Source organism: Lactuca sativa, chromosome 5 (genome assembly GCF_002870075.4).
Source record: "Lactuca sativa cultivar Salinas chromosome 5, Lsat_Salinas_v11, whole genome shotgun sequence".
NCBI lineage: Eukaryota > Viridiplantae > Streptophyta > Magnoliopsida > Asterales > Asteraceae > Lactuca > Lactuca sativa.
In genome coordinates, this window is record NC_056627.2 from 113,286,974 (window position 1) to 113,301,685 (window position 14,712).

Sequence of the window (14,712 nt, forward strand, 5' to 3'; positions counted from 1 at the left end):
CTACCGTGCCAACTCCTTCCCCTTCGACGAAGAGGTACCTGAAACCAAAACTGAAAACTGTAAGCACGAAGCTTAGTAAGTTCCCCCATAATACCTCATACCATGCAAGCATACAACATACAGCTAGGATATACGAGCCTTGCCCACACTCATGAAGATACGGGCCTTGCCCACACTCCGCTAGCCGAGAGATACGGGCCTCGCCCACACTCCACTCTCAGAGAGATACGGGCCTTGCCCACACTCAGCCGCTAACCCATAATATACAAGTATCACACAGACAACAAGTATAGACAACTCTATCATCCTGGCGCATATCATAATCAACTTAACCAAGAGATACCGGCTCGGCCCACACTCTAGTACTAACATCTCGTCTATACGGGCCGACCTTGGTGCCTTAGACTCGTTCCTACTGGAAGGAAACTCACCTCAAAGTAGCTGCTGATCGGTGTGGGAATTGACTGCCTGCTGCTGCTGCCGCTCTGGAACTCCTCCGGCTATAATTCCCACAAAATACTCAGTCAAATACTGCTAACCGCCTTCAGGGTAAATTGACCATTTACCCTTAACAAGTCAAGTCACAGTCAACTGCCAGTTGACCAGACTCGCCGAGTTGGCTTGCCAACTCGCCGAGTCCCTTTCCCTTAGTCTGACCATAGATCCTTCTCTACTCGTCGAGTTAAGCATTGACTCGACGAGTTTTCCTTATATACCCAAGGCCAATGGTCCTTCATCCTACTCGCCGAGTCCTATGAACAACTCGCCGAGTTCATCTTCATCCGAAGAACACTCTAAGCTGTGACTCGCCGAGTTGTTCTTGAGACAAGAAGATTGTGTAACAGCCCGGATTTCCAGGTATCTTTTATGCTTATATTTTTGGAGTTTTGTGAGGGGACTCGGCGAGTTGGAGCTCAAACTCGCCGAGTGGGATCGCGGATCAGGACGCGGGTTCGCGCTTGGACTCGAAGAGTCCAAGGAATGGACTCGGCGAGTCCTCGCTGTTTAATGAAACCCTAATTTCCTAGCCCTAGGCCCTATTTAAAGGACCTTATGGCCCTTCATTGCGGCTACCTTTATCTTGAGAGCACCAAAGCAGCTGAGGGATTCGTGTGAGTGAGATAAGAGGCTATTGTTCACCAAATTTGTGTGTTTTTGCAAGAAAGGAAGAGGAAAGTCAAGCTAGAGGAGTTGGGGAGCTTGGATCTTCTTTCATTTCATCAGAGGAGGCTTCTTGAGGTATCATTCAGAGCTTATTTCCGTATTTTTGTTGATTTGGTCAAATCTAGGGTTTCTTAATGCCTTATTTGCTTTGTATTGGAAGTGTGAGAGGTCCCATGGGGATATGATGCTTAGATCTGGACCTTAGCAGGTCCAGAGAGTCCCTAATTTCATGCTTTATGCCCTCTCTTTTGAGTTAGAGGCTAGGGTTGTCATTTTAGAGGTTATTTCTCCAAAAAGAGCCTTGTAGGTGTGTTATGAGCACCAAGATATAGACTTTACGTGGTAAATAAGCTTAGGAGGGCCAGATCTATGAGTGGATGGTGCGGATCTGACCTTAAAAGCTAGTTTGAGTAGATGCATGGCATGGACTCGCCGAGTCTGAAGAACAGACTCGGCGAGTAGCATGAAGATTGTCCTTGACCACTCGGTGAGTGGTCCAGCCGAGTTATGAGTTGACTCACTGAGTCAGGGAGAGTTAGCGAGGGTTGACAGGTGGACTGAGTCAAGCTGGGACTCGCCGAGTTGTTCTTAAGACTCGGCGAGTTGAGTCGTGGTGGCCCTGCGATTCATGCCAGGTGGAACCCGTCGAGTCAGGGGTGTACTCGACGTGTCAAAAAGGGAATCCTAGAGGGTTGGTGAATACGTATAGACTCGTCGAGTCGCCCTAGTGCACTCGCCGAGTCCGGTCAAAGTTGACCGTTGACCAGAGTTGACCAGTGTTGACTTGTTAGGGGTAGTCAACCTTAGTGGTAAAAGTGTTAATTAGAGACATCTGATGTTATAGGAGGATTATAGCTCGGAGGATCGAGCACGAGTGATTTCCAGGATTCACGAGTTATCGAGATACACGAGGTGAGTCTTCTCACTATACTTTACCCTAAGTAGGTAATCAGAGTTATGTGTCAGAGTATGTGTATGTTATGTGTATGATATGTGTTGTACTGCATGATGTCTATGTGATTTATGATGTGCATGTTTATAGAGTTGGAACCGGAAGGTTCCCAGAGTTAGAACCTGAGGGTTCCCAGAGCTTGGGTGCACGGACCCATAGAGTTATAGCCTCCAGTGGCTAATATATGTTTATGTGGTATTTTGGGGAACTCACTAAGCTTTGTGCTTACAGTGTTAGTGTTGTTGTTTCAGGTACTAGCGATGACCGTGGGAAGGCGTCGGCTTGATCTGTACACACGCATGGGATTTTTGATATATATGTGATCTTGGGATTTTGTATGATGTGAATTGGGATTTAAACTTAATGTTTTTATGAAAATTAAATGAGAAATGTTTTTATAATTTGCGAAAAATTATTTTGAAATTCACGGTGTTACAGATTGCCTTGAACTCGCCGAGTGACTTCATGAGTGAGTCTAGCTTCCGACCCACTGAGTCACACCCAATGACTCATCACTCCAAACCCGCAAATGCAACAAGGGGGAAACTCGGGGACTCGCGACTCGACTCGCCGAGTCAGATGAACGACTCGCCGAGTTGGCCACATGCAAAAACTACTCACGCGATTCTGCTTGAATCCAGCTCATGCCATTCATAGATCTGGGTTTCTAGGGCATGAATAACACGTAAAGTTTCCAACTTTACGTGTAAATAATCACCAATAAAGGTTTTAGGGCTCAAAGTGCACCAAAAGGGGTAGATCTAGGACTTTCATGCAATATGACTCCATAAAGGCAGTAGATCCAAGCTCCAGGGACTAAATAGTGCCTAGATCTAAAGGCTAACAACTTAATACAACCCACAATGCACAAACAAGCTTGGGGAATGGCTCAAGAGGGACTTTCATGAAGCTAATAGAGACTACAAGCTTGAAAACAGAGGGGAAACGAGCTATACCTTAAGGGAAAACGTTGAGATGTCACAAAGATGCTTGGCCTCCTTCTCCTCTTCTTGATCTACACTTCTGCCTCCTCAAAAACTTCAAGAACACACAAAAACACTTTAATCTCACAAGGAATGAGGGCAAAACGATGTTGGGAGCTCTGAGGGTGAATGGGAGCGAGCTTGGGGAGGAAATAAGGGTTTAAATAGGGTGCAAACCCTTGAAATTTAGGGTTTCATCAGAGAGTTGTGACTCGCCGAGTCCATAATATGGACTCGCCGAGTCGCCAACTTAAACGTGTTCCGGATCCCGTCCCTACTCGGCGAGTCAGACCTACAACTCGCCGAGTCCAAGGCTAAAAATGAAGAACACTAAGATAAATTTTACGTACCAGAAACCAGGTGCTACACCATGAATGAGGGTTTACGGTCCAAGCATGTTCTTGGGCCGTAAACTCATGTCCATACCTCAAATGGTAAGATTTTGTGGTCCTAAGCTCATGCATGCAAGTTTCTAAGCCACATCTAAGCACTAGAAGGGGTTTGGAGGGGTTTTGGGGCTTCAAAACCCTCTTTAGGGGTGTTCACGGTTTTGGGAGGGTTCCCAAACCATAAACACTTGTTCATGGGTGTTTTGAGTGATTCAAACATGGATTTGCATACCAATCAAGTTAAACAATAAGCTAGGATAGATTGCTTACCAAATTGAAGCTTGAAAGGGGATTTTTGGGATCAAACTCGAGTTCTAGGGAGAAAGTAGTGAGAGAAAGTGTTTAGAGAGAGAAAAAAAGCTTCAAAATGATGTCACTCAATCCCTTATATAGGGGTTGAGTTTATGGCCCGGTGGAATTCTACCCGATACTGACGTTAAACGGTGCTTTTGTTCGTACCCGATTAATTTGTCGTAATCATGACTTAGATGAAATTAAAAATTTTCCAAATGAATATGGAAAATATTTTAATGTTTATAATTCATCTCGACACTTATGAAACCGAAATGAATGTCGCAATTAAATTAATTTAACTCAAAATTTAACGGGAAAAATTGAATACAAACGGTTTTATTTAATGGGAACGGTGTATAATGATGGAATAAATTACAGGATGTCACAAGATACTACTTACTATTCCAAGTACAAGGAATCACACAAGAGTCAGTTCATTCATAATTCTATACTAATACATACTATGAAGAGATACTAATACATACTATGAAGAGATACTAATACATACTATGAGGAGATACTAATACATACTATAGGAAGAGATGCTATTACATACTATATGAATAGATACTTACTATACAGGACCGACCATTCTACACCCGGCTGTTAGCTACAGTGGGAAACTGCACATCGACGGATGTCTACGGTTGTACTGTTCCGCGAGTTACCACATCGTGAATATCCTAGTACAAAAGGATACGATTTCAATAATTATATTATTTTCCTTATTACCTTTATATTGTGCCACATTCACATAATCGATGAGGTAGACTAGATTTGAATAATAATAGTTGTACAAGGTAATAACCTTCACTTATGTAGAGGTTCAAACCTTCAAAACAATCGAGTCTTGGTAGAAGACTACATTTTATACTAGTAGGAAATATGAGATTTTCTAGGATTTTCATACTTATACAAACTTATCCTTCAAACATTTACAAGTCTTTTCTTTACAACTTTACAAATCAAATACACTAAAATACTTATGAATTCACCAGCTTAAATGTTGATCTACGCTTTCAAAATAACTTGTATTTTCAGGTCACCAGTAGACAGGTACGACGACCAGGTTTTGAGAAGACAGAGCGGTCAAGACTCGTCTTTTATTTTTGATTACTTATTTTCATGTCTTATTCTATGAAATAACACACTTTTATTAAAATTCTACTATTAATGCAATGGATGATAATGTTGCTTGTTTACTACTTTACATTGTTGTGATACTGTACATGACGTCCTCCGCCCCAGAACGTTTCCGCCGTTCTTGGTTTTGGGGTGTGACAGTTTAGCTCAAACCCTAGTTCTCTAGGACATAGATCTTGGTCCAAAATCCATAATACTCTAAACCAAAGCATACTAAATTTCCTTCCATACATGGCCTTTTGGGGCTTAAAAGTCCAACGTAACACCTTAAAGCTTGCATGGGGCTTCCATGGTCATAAAGTTTGCACCTTTATGCCATGAAACCCCTTCTAGACCCCAGATCTGAAAGATAGGTCACTTGGGACGTCCATTTCCCAAGGACCAAGTTTCTTGAACCAAAAACCCCATAAAGTGACAAAGAAGAGATCTAACAAGCAACTAAGCAAGGTTGAGACTTGCTTACCAGAAAATGAAAAGGATGAGAAGTTGTTTCTGGATCTACTAGCTTCCTTCTGAATCTCCAAGATTCTTCTCTTCTTCACAAGCTTCAAATACACAAAGATCACTCAAAATGTCTCATAAACTCACAAAAGGCTCTAGGGTTTTGTGGATGAGGGTTTGGAACTTGGAGGCTGGAAATGAGGCCATAAGGTGGGGATTAAGATGCTTAAATAGAGTGCAAAACCCCGAAATTAGGGTTTCATCCTGATAGCCCTACTCGTCGAGTCGAGGCTTCTCAACTTGTCGAGTAGGCGACTTAAATCCCGCGTCGAATCTCGTTTCTACTCAACGAGTCTGGGGCTCCCAACTCGTAGCTCTTCAAAAATGAATGAATTATAATTAAATGCGTACCAGGAATCGGCGTTACAATTAGGTTGGAAGACTTAGCTTTATTAGAACGAAAAGATGAATAAGCTCCAGACACGTTAGGATTAAATATATTTTAATTTGGCCTAAATTTCTTGGTTTTCTTGAAGCTTAAGAGCAGCTTGTGATGAAAGTTCAGCAAAGCGCTTGAATTCACCATATTCTTTAGAATTGTTGTCAGTGGGAACATCATCATCATCACTCAATATATCTTTAACAATTTTTATGTTCTTGGACATAAGAGCCACTAATTTATCTTTCATATCCCTAACACTTTCTTTCCTTTGAGCCTTGTTTTGCTTATAATTCCTTAAGTTTCTAAAGAGACTTCGAAGATCCATCTCTTTGATTTTCTCACTATTCTTTACCTTATCAGTTTGATGCGCCCAAATTTCATCAAGGGATTCTAAAAAATTATGAACTAAAACATCTTTAGTCTTAATGATATTAAACTTACTCAAATCATTAATCATACAGTTGAAAACGATTGAAGGTATTGGTTAGGGTTTCGTTCTTGTAAGAAAAAATATATTTATACCTCTCCTAATTAGGGAGTTCTTCTGATTAGCACGAACTTCCTCTATTCCATCATAAGTGATTTTCAAGGAGTGGTTCATCGCTTTTTCCGGCGTGTAGTTTTCGACCAGATGATAAACTTCATATGGAAGGGTTAAACAAATAACATTCCTAGCTCTAACATCAAGATTAACTTTTTTGTCTCCTTCTTAATTCATTGATGTATTAGAGCGTGTTTGGTAATGAGAGGTTTACCATCTTTAATAACGATCCTGATGGGATTGTAAAGACCATCATTTGGCGTATCCATCACGAAAACAATCATAGATTTCAAAACCATTAGGGTTTTGCTCTTATACCAGTTGTTGGTCCCAAACAAGTGATTCAATCAAGCGAGCATATCAACACAAGAGAATATTATGAAACTAAATCTTTATTGAGAATAATTAGTCTCAAGATTACAATAGATAATCAGAGGACATAGTCCGATTATGAACACACTCTTAATCGATAACCTTCACCAAGAGGACTATTGTTATACATAACTAAAGACCTGGTAACCCTAGCTTAACTTACAAGTTAGTTATATCTGGTAACACAATCCCTTAACAAAAGGGAGTTTTCAGTTATTAGGAAACTCTATCTTTAAACAATCCTTATCATAATAAGGATGTATTGAACATCACAAGAGCTCTTCATGTTGTTGGGTCTTCAAGAATATTTTGAGGTTATCAGTTGCAACACACGCTGAAGCCATCAGTGATAACGAAAGATTTTCACGCATCAATTCAAGTGTGACTCGGTACAAACAATGGTGGTAGGTTTGTAATTTTGTATTTGTATACTTATCTTTTTGTAAAACGAATATTATGTGTGTGTGTATATATATACATACATACATACATACATACATACATATATATATATATACAGTTTCTATATATAGTAATTGATAGTTTTGTGTGGTTTTGACATTATCAAATTGAGGGATATTTTTTGGTCAAACCTAATAATTTGATGAGTTAAACTAGTTTCAGCTTATTGCCTTCATGTGTCGTTGATAGCTTCAACATGCATCTACACTGATTATCTTAGCGTAAGATTTCTAGAGGCTCGACATCATGACTTCAAGAAATGTATGCACCAAGATTTTGACCCAAAGACTTTATGACAAGGAACAGATCTAAGAAGATATCATTTCCTTATATGTAAGAATACTCTGTATCTTTTAAGGAGTATACATCAGGGTTGGCCCTAGTATATATGCCTTACTAGGGTTTTGTCTGGAATAAACTTATGTATTGTAATTGAGAAAATTTTATATGAAACCCGTTATCAAACGTGTGTTCATAACCTTAGTTCATTATGGGTTATCTATTGAGTTTATGAAACTGGTTTAAATCAATATAATCAGTTTATGAGTATTTTACATGTATTATTTAAATTAACTTTGTTATTAATTGTGAAGTAAGATAACAATATATATATATATATATATAATATTAATTTTAAGCTCCAAAGTTATGTCTAATCTATTGCATATGTTTATGATCTCGATTCAGTTGTGTTTCTATATATCAACACATGTGACTCGGCGAGTCCATGCCATGCAATTACTCAAACTCGCTTCTAAGGTCAGATCTGATCCATCAATTCATAGATCTAGCCTTTCAAGACTGATTCACCACGTAAAGTCCCTATCTTGGTGTCCATAACACACCCCATGGCTTATAATGAACATTTTGGTCTAAAGCATAAGGGTTCCAACCCAAAACTTCCATTGATTCCCAAAAAGCTTGGGCAAAGAGACACTCTGGACCTTTAGGGGTCCAGATCTATAGTCTAAATCACTTAGGGGTCCAAGGGAGCACAAGATCTAGCCACAAAAGGGTTCAATAAACCCTAAATCAATGAAAACACCAACATAGAAGAGAATAGCTCGAAATATTACCCCAATAGAGATGCTCTGAACTCCAAATCCTCAGAAGATGGCTCCTCTTGCTTTCCCCTTGGTTGATTTCCTCTTTCCTTGCAAAATGACACCTCCAAGATCAATAATAGCCTCCTTCTATGCTCCAAACACTCACACTCGATTAGGGTTTCACTCAAGGGACTGGTGAGCACAAATGACGGCCATAAGGCCTTTTAAATAGGTCCCAAACCCGAGAAATTAGGGTTTCATTAAACAGCGCAGACTCGCCGAGTCCATATCCTGGACTCGCCGAGTCCAATCGAATCCCGCGTCCAGAATCGCGACCCTACTCGGCGAGTCTGAGCTCCAAATCGCCGAGTCCCCTCTCAAAACACAAAATAATCAAATCAATAAAGATACCTGGAATTCCGGGCTGTTACAATTCTCCCCCACTAGAACTAGACTTCGCCCTCGAAGTCTCGCTCTGAAAATAGCTCCGGATGCTGCTCCCGCATCTCGCGCTCCGGCTCCCAGGTCATCTCCGATCCCTTCCGGTGTTGCCACTGAACCAACACCAGAGGTACCTCCTTGTTCCTCAGAACCTTGATCTTCCGATCCCTGATGGCCACAGGCCTCTCAGCATAATTCAGACTCGCATCCACATGAATATCCTCTAATGGAACCACTGCCGACTCATCGGCTATACACTTCCTCAACTGCGACACGTGAAAAGTGTCATGGATCTGCCCCAACTCGGCTGGCAACTCCAAACGATAGGCTACCCGGCCTACCCTTACAATCACACGAAATGGCCCAATATACCGGGGCCCCAACTTGCCCCTCTTCCTGAATCGAATCACTCCTTTCCAAGGAGAAACTTTCAGGAGAACGAAGTCGCCGACCTGAAACTCAAGCTCGGACCGGCGTCTGTCTGCATAACTCTTCTGTCGGCTCTGGGCGGTCAATAACCTCTGTCTGACCTGCTGAATCTGCTCTGTCGTCTGAAGCACGATCTCTGTACTGCCCATCACTCTCTGCCCAACCTCTCCCTAGCAAATGGGGGTCCGACACCTCCTACCATACAACAGCTCAAAGGGCAGCATACCAATGCTCGAATGATGGCTGTTGTTGTAGGAAAACTCTGCCAAGGGTGAATACGCATCCCAACTACCCCCGAAATCTAACACACACGCTCGAAGCATGTCCTCCAGCGTCTGAATCGTCTGCTCGCTCTGGCCGTCTGTCTGGGGATGATATGCGGTACTAAAATGCAATTTAGTACCCAGCTCCTCATGGAATTTCTTCCAGAATCTGGAAGTGAAGCGCACATCACGGTCTGAAACAATCGAGATCGGCACCCCATGCCGAGATACCACTTCTCTCACATATATTTCCGCCAACTTCTCCGCTGAAGAACTCTCACTGATGGCAAGGAAGTGAGCTTTCTTCGTCAACCTATCCACAATCACCCAAATTGCATCAACTCCTCTGGCAGTCCTCGGCAATTTGGTGATGAAGTCCATAGTGATCTGTTCCCACTTCCATTCGGGAACCTCCAATGGCTGCAACTTGCCATGCGGTCTCTGGTGCTCGGCCTTAACCCTGCGGCAGGTCAAGCACCTCTCAACAAACCATGCGACGTCCCTCTTCATACAGGGCCACAAATACTCTTTCCTCAAATCCAAATACATCTTCGTAGCCCCCGGATGGATCAAAAACTTTGACCGATGAGCCTCTTCCATCAAAGTAATACGCGTACCACCCACGAACGGTACCCAAATCCGACCCTGAAACATCATAAGCCCTCGTCCATCCGTAACGAACTCTGAAACCAAACCAACGACCCGCTCTCTCTTCTGCATCTCCGGTCGCACAGCCTCGACCTGCGCCCCACGAATAGCATCCAATACTGGAGCTATCACGGTCAATCTCAAACACACATCTCGCAGTGGAGTGCTCTCCGCCCTGCGGCTCAACGCATCGGCTACCACATTAGCCTTGCATGGGTGGTACAGGATCTCACAATCATAATCCTTGACCACATCCAACCACCTCCTCTGACGCATATTTAGGTTGGGCTGATCCATCAAATACTTTAAGCTCTTATGGTCTGTGTATATCGTATAACGAACCCCATACAAGTAGTGACGCCAAATCTTGAGAGCGAACACTACTGCCCCCAACTCTAAATCATGCGTGGGATATCTCGTCTCATGAGGCTTCAGCTGCCTCGACGCATAAGCTATCACATGACCCCTCTGCATCAACACTGCACCCAGCCCCAAAATCGATGCATCACAATATACTACAAAATCCTCCATCCCTTCCGGGAGAGCTAATACCGGGGCTTCGCACAACCTTTGGCGAAGTGTCTCAAAGGAGGTCTGCTGCTCGGGACCCCATGAGAATGCAACACCCTTCCGGGTCAATCTGGTGAGCGGCACTGCGACCTTGGAGAAATCCTTGATAAATCTCCGATAATACCCTGCCAACCCAAGGAAACTCCTGATCTCAGATGGTGACTTCGGCACTTCCCAACTCATCACCGCCTTAACCTTGGCCGGATTGACCAGAATCCCTTCCTGGTTAACGAGGTGTCCTAGGAACTGGACCTCCCGCAACCAGAAATCACACTTGGAGAACTTTGCATAAAGCTTCTCCGATCTCAACACCCCAAGGACCTCCCTCAAATGCTCTTCATGCTGCTCTCTAGATCTCGAATACACCAGAATATCATCGATGAATACAATCACCGACCGATCCAGCATCGGCCTGCATACCCTGTTCATGAGATCCATGAACACAGCCGGGGCATTGGTGAGCCCAAAAGGCATCACCACAAACTCATAATGCCCATATCGCGTTCTAAACACTGTCTTCTGGACGTCCTCCTCCCGTACTCTCACCTGATGATATCCCGACCTCAGATCGATCTTGGAAAACCAAGATACTCCCTGCAACTGATCGAATAAATCGTCGATCCTCGGTAACGGGTAACGGTTCTTGACCGTCAACTTGTTCAACTCCCGGTAATCAATGCACATCCGGTGTGAACCATCCTTCTTCTTGACGAACAGAATAGGTGCTCCCCACGGCGAGCTGCTCGGCCGAATGAATCCCTTCCCCAGCAACTCTTGAAGCTGCGAGGACAACTCTTGCATCTCTGGAGGTGCAAGACGATAAGGCACCTTAGCGATAGGCGCGGCCCCCGGAACCAGATCAATACCAAACTCCACTTGCCTCACAGGAGGTACTCCTGGCAGCTCCTCGGGAAAAACATCTGGAAACTCACGCACCACTGGAACCTCCTCAACTGATCTCGGTCTCTCGGAAGCCTCCCGCGTATCCATCACATACGCCACAAAACCCTTACAGCCCTGCTGTAAACACTGCCTCGCCCTAGCGGCCGAACAAAAAGCTGATCCTGAACGGGTACCCTCGCCGTACACCGAAAGAACTCCCCCACTAGGGTCTCGTATAGTCACCAGCTGACGCTCACAGTCGATGACGGCGCCGAATCGGCTCAACCAGTCCATGTCCACAATGACACAGACATCACCCATCGCAATAGGAATCAGATCAATCGGAAACTCGACCCCGAAAATCTCCAACACACATCCCCGGAGAATCTCCGTGGCACAAATCACCCTCTCGTCAGCTATAGAAACTCTCAGAGGCCGACTCAACGGCTCACGACTAACGCTGATATGCTGACTAAAGGCCAAAGATACAAAAGACCGACTCGCACCCGAGTCAAACAGCACTAAAGCAGGCACAAAGTTCACAAGGAAAGTACCTACGCATAACATAACATAAGCATAACATCTCAACATCAAAATAAATACATGAAATAAAGCATACCTGCCACAACATCGGGCGCAGCGTGGACCTCCTCCGCAGTCAGCTGAAAGGCTCTCCCACGAGCCCTCGGGGCCTCGACCTTCACCGGTCGAGTCTCAGTAGTCCTGGCAGCAGGTGCAGATCCCTAAAGAAGCTGAGGGCACTCGGGCTTCCTATGGCCCGTCTGGTTGCAATGAAAGCAAACCATAAACCCCTTGGGGCAATCCCTAGCGATGTGCCCCTCCTTGCCACACTTGTAGCAAGCACCAGATCGACATGTCCCCTCATGACCCTTGCCGCACTTTCCGCAAGTGCGGCCCTTCGGACCTCCCGTCCTCGAATCGGCAGACTTAGTCCGCTTGGCTGCCGGCTGAGACTAAGCCGGCCGCCGGTCCACCCGCTGGGACTCGGCATCCTCCCTGGCCTGGGTCTCCAACTCGATCTCGCGCTTCCTGGCATTCGCCTGAAGCTCAGCAAAAGTATGATAGGTGGAGTTTGACACAAACTCCCGGATATCCCTCCTCAAAACACCCAAGTACCGGCTCATCCGAGCCTGCTTTGTGGACACCAGCTCGGGGCAAAACATCGCCCTCTCATGAAACTTCCGCGTGATCGCTGCAATCGAATCAGTACCCTGCTTGAGGGTCAAGAACTCCTGAACCAATCGTTCCCTCTCCACCGGGGGAACGTACTCGTCTTTGAACATGGAGGTAAACCTCTCCCACGTCACTGCTGAAATCTCTGCCAAAGTGAAGTTCGCCATCACGAACTTCCACCAATCCTTCGCTCCCAGACGGAGCTGGTTCAAAGCGAACCGTACCCTCAGATGCTCCGGACATGAACAAGTGTAGAAGCACCCCTCAATATCAGCGATCCACCTCATAGCAGCAATCGGATCCTGCGTCCCATCAAACTCAGGTGGCTTCGTGTTGCTGAACTCCCGAAATAGCAACGAGTCACCCCCCTGTGGCCTGGCAGCGGCCACAGCTATGGTAGCTGCAGCGGCTGCAGCCTCAATTAATGCGGCGTACCGCTCATCAAAAGTCTCCATCAAGGTGGTCTTAATAGACCCAAACATCTCCGGAATCTCAGCCCGAATTGCTGCAGCCACCTCCTCATGAATCATCTGACGAATCTCCTCGTCACTCACACCGCTAGTACTCGGTCTGTGGCGTGGTCCAACCATGATGTCTCTGAAATACAACATAAAACTATCAGAGACTCCATCGAGTATAATCGCACTCGATAACGCAACCCTACTCAGTCTCCGTTATCTAGGGATTCTTACTTGGGTTTCCCCCTGACTCGGTGTCTTCGGTAGTACGGGCCCAATACTACCGACCACACCGCATCAGCATTCATCCCAAGTCTTCCTCCCCAAACCCCGGATAGTGAGTACTCTACTTTTGTTATACACTATCTACCCGCACGCTATCAAAGCATCTCATATCGGCAAACTTCCCTAGACTAAGGCATCACAAATCAGGCCACTCTAGTCCTATCATGAATACCTAGTCTTCTAGCATGCATAACAGTTCACATTATATCTTATCTCTTAACATAACATTGTAAAGTATTTTGGGGATCTTTACCGTTCGGGCGCTGACTGATCGTACACACTGCTTCTTTCTTGTTTACCACAAAATCATTTACAAAAGTTTATGCCCTTATTTTAAAAGTTTTCCTCAAATCCTCGGTTTGAGTCCAGTTACGCCCGAAGGTGCACCCGAATCCCTCAAACCAAGGCTCTGATACCAATTTGTAACAACGTAATTTTTCAAACAAATTTTTCATTTCAAAATAAAGTATTTTCATTCAAATCAAGGCATAAACATTCCAAGTGTTATGTCAGAATACAAATCATATGAATCCCAAGATCACAAAACATCTATCAGTGTGTACAGATCACGCCGGCGCCTTCCCACGGTCCTCGCTAGTACCTGAAACACATACACAACAACTGTAAGCATAAATGCTTGGTGAGTTCCCCAAAATACAACTTACGCACATACGCCTTTCCAGGCCCTGACCTTCCGGTCCATGTGTCTCAGGGGACTTTCGTCCCTGCTGGGTAAACCTTCCGGTCCTACCCACACCAACCTTACGGTCCACATTACACGCCTTCCGGCCCATAACATAATATACATAGCACGTTTAACAGTTAACTTATCACATATAGCACATATATCACATATCATATCCGACCTTCCGGTCACACAGTCAAACCCTTCCGGGTACAGTATAGTGAGAAGACTCACCTCGTGAATATCGAAAGCTAGCAAATCCCGAAGTCACTCGTGCTCGATCCTCCGAGCTACAATCTCCCTATAACATCATACATCTCTTATTAACACTTTTATCTTCTAAGTTTGACTATCCCTAAGAAGTCAAACATAGGTCAACTCTGGTCAACGGTCAACGGTCAACTTGACCGGACTCGGCGAGTGCACAGGGCAACTCGGCGAGTCTAGACGTATCTGCCAACTCCATAGGATTCCCTTCTTACTCGTCGAGTACTTCCCCTGACTCGACGAGTTCCACCTGGGAGAGTCGCGGGGCCACCCCGACTCAACTCGCCGAGTCTCAAGAACAACTCAGCGAGTCCCAACTCGACTCAGACCACCTGTCGACCCTCTCAAACTCGTCCTGACT